This window comes from Octopus bimaculoides, chromosome 5 (genome assembly GCF_001194135.2).
Source record: "Octopus bimaculoides isolate UCB-OBI-ISO-001 chromosome 5, ASM119413v2, whole genome shotgun sequence".
Lineage (NCBI taxonomy): Eukaryota > Metazoa > Mollusca > Cephalopoda > Octopoda > Octopodidae > Octopus > Octopus bimaculoides.
Window position 1 is genome coordinate 73,008,485 of NC_068985.1, and position 3,274 is coordinate 73,011,758.

General features: G+C 39.9%; 1 protein-coding gene across 1 annotated transcript in view; it reads right to left on the reverse strand.

Annotated features, from left to right (window-relative positions):
* Positions 1-3,274, reverse strand: part of LOC106869259 (uncharacterized) — a 76,563-nt gene that overhangs the window by 70,022 nt on the left and 3,267 nt on the right. The gene's annotated exons all lie outside the window — the stretch shown is intronic.

Sequence of the window (3,274 nt, forward strand, 5' to 3'; positions counted from 1 at the left end):
ACCCCCTATACTTATTTTTTTAAAGCCTAGTACTTATTATATCGAACTCTTTCGCCGAACCCCTAAGTTACGAATGCATAAACACACCAGTATCGGTTGTCAAGCGGTGATGGGGGGGATACAGACACAAAGACGCGCGCGCACACACACATGACAGGCTTCGTTCAGTTTCCGTCAACCAAATCAACTCACAAGGTTTTGGTCGGCCTGAAGCTATAGTAGAATACACTTGCTCAAGGTGTCACACAGTGAGACTCAACCCGGAACCATGTGACTGAGAAGCAAGGTTCTTATCACACAGGTACGCATACTCCACTTTCATTTTGTAGTTAGTCGGCTTAAAGGGTTAGATCGCCAAAATAACGAACAAAAATGAGAGTAACAAAGTGGGTAAAGATAGCGCTATGATTTAAAAGAAACTATGTTGGTCAGAGATGGAGGGACAATCGGTATCCAAGAATTTTTTAGGATCTTACATGCCAGTGAGATTGATGCGGTGGATGTACTATGTATGAATAACTAATTGTAAGCCGCTGTCTAATTCGAAAAACGTAAGCAAGAAAAGGACTCCGAAGGATATGTATTCGGGCTAGGGTAGAGGGTTGTGCAAGGTGTTTGGTGCAGGGTCTATAGGTAAGACACAATGCAGACAAAAGAAATTGAGACAGGTGCGCAGAGTGGGGTTGGGTGGAGCGTGTGTATGTGGAAAATCAGTTCAGGGCAGCAACAGAAATCGTTGAAACAGGGGTAGAAGAGGAAACAAAGCTTTGAAGAAGGGCAGATATACCTGCCTTGCCAATCAGCAGGTGACTATTTTTATATTCTGATCAGGTATGATTACGTGTGTAGCAGTAGCAACCTCAGCAGCAGTAATGTTTGAAGTTAGGTTGATGACAGTAAATAAAGACAAAACAAGAATTCCAGACAACACAGCTGTGGGTGCTGGGTGCGGCTCACGGAGCTTGATAACGTTAGGGTGAAATGTTAAAGAAAAGCAGGGACGGGCCCAAGGAAAGTGGCATGAGGGGCACGTGCCCTCCTCAAGAAAAGAAGTGCACCCTCCTAAATAATGTTATTACGCCCTTTTCTCCTGGAATTGTATTCCCATCTGACCTCGTGTCCTGCCTTCGCAAAATTCCTGGGACTGCGCCTGAAAAGCGTCTCAGTATGTGTCAACTCTAAGAAAAAATACATTCATTGATTCCCTATGTTCATATTGAACATTTTACAATAAGGAGTGGAATGCACAATTTCCCGTGAGTCAGACCATCTCATGGTCCTAGCAGACAAAATGGAAAAGGTGTTGGAACAGATATGCTGGAACAGTCAGTCTGACTCATGGTGCTCGCACTTGCGGATAGCCATCTCCGCCTCGATAGTGGTGAGAAGGGATGTGGTCTGGAGGCCAAGAACGCCAGAGGTCTCTACTGTCACAAGCTCAATTATAAACCTGTCATAGAGCGACCGATAGTTTGACAATTTGTTTTTATCAACCTGACGAGCAGCGGAGCCAGGGCTGGTAGCTGAACACACCAGGCTGCCATGGGAGAAGGTGTCACAGCATGTAACATCCCATATTTTCCCTACGTGTAGGAATCCAAGGACTACATTATTCAACATATCTTTTTTCTGAGTATGATTTAAAGGGAGCATAATTTGAAGGAAATTTGGTTGCCATCATTAGCAGGTGTTGCGATTATTTTGGTTCGTAGGTAGTCTGTAATCGAACAATTAAGTGCTTCCCATGATTCATAGTGCATCTGTGGGAAGCATTTCTAGGCTGTTATCCTATGCACATCAATATTGTGTAACACTAAGCATATTGTATTTTTCACTGCCCTCCATATATTTTTGCATATACCTGCTATTACTGTTACATATTTAGCATTAAATCAGTTCTAATCGAGTAGGTGATCCAGTGATAAATACAATCTCATCTTTTTATTTATTTTTATTTCATTCATATTGTATCTATGACTACAATATCAAGTATCTTCCCATTTTGATCCCTTTGATGCCAAACCGATTAAGGTCACCTCTGATCCTCTTACATACTTCCGGTTCTAAAATTATCTAAATTAAAAGCTTTCATCAAAATATCATGTTAAATTATGTTCCAATCACCATTTTAATAATGATTTAATTATTTTATTATTTTAACAATTAATAGGAACCCCACCGCAAAAAAAAAAGCAGCAGTGTATTTCATAAAAAATAGTGACAAAAGTGTTAAGATGGTAGGAGTGATTTGATGAAAATACGGCTGTTCTCTTTAGCATCTTGACTGCGAAAAGTAGTGGTTCTTGTTACACAAACAAACTTCTATTGATTTTTATAAATTCATCAACGCCCCTCAAGATCTAACAACATACTACACTTACAATAAATTTTGTAACACCCCTCTAAAACTCACTACTTTCCCCTACCATTTTGTAAGAGCTTCATTAAGGCAGCATTAGAACATCCTTTAAGAGACATTGGGGTAGAAGATCAGTTCGTTCAGTAAGTTCTCGTGATCGTTAAAATAAGTTCTCGTGCTCATTGCTCAAACGTCAACGTTCTTTTTCACCTAAATCTACCTTTCATTCAAATGCCACAGAAATCCTCAAAGGAAAAATAAGAGGACTGTAAGTGGTCGTCCAAGCTGCTAGAAATAGTAGCTAATTCTCCTCACTTCGCACATGAGTATATATCAACTGTAACATGAATGTGTGTGAGCGTGTGTGCATGTATACACAAACAGAGCAATGACAGATCTGTAAGTAGTCGCCCAACATACTACAATGGCAACTAAATCCTCTTCAAAAACAACGAAAGAAGATGCATTGATATTTTTGATTACTGTTATTTATTATATTTAGCAAGATAAAAGTGTGATTTGAGGGAGATCTGCTATTTCTAGCATACTTGGTAGACACTTACAGGTCTCTATCTTTGGCTTTGGATATCTGCATGGCATAATTTGAAAAGGTAAATTTTGGCGGGAGACAGTATATTGATCTTTGAATGGTGGGTGGTATTGCAAAACTCTATGTCGGACATGGTGGAGCAATGCTGGAAACGTTGCTGAATAAAAGACGTTGTCCAATCAGACCGTCGTCATTTCTGCTCCTTCAAGCTTGCATGTGGTTGGTTTCCTACAACCCACTTGACGCCCCATTCTATGGGTGGCCTGTATTTGAGCATGCGCTTGCCAGTGGACTTTACAAATAGCACACACACACATACGTGTATATATATATATATATATATATATATATATATATATATATAT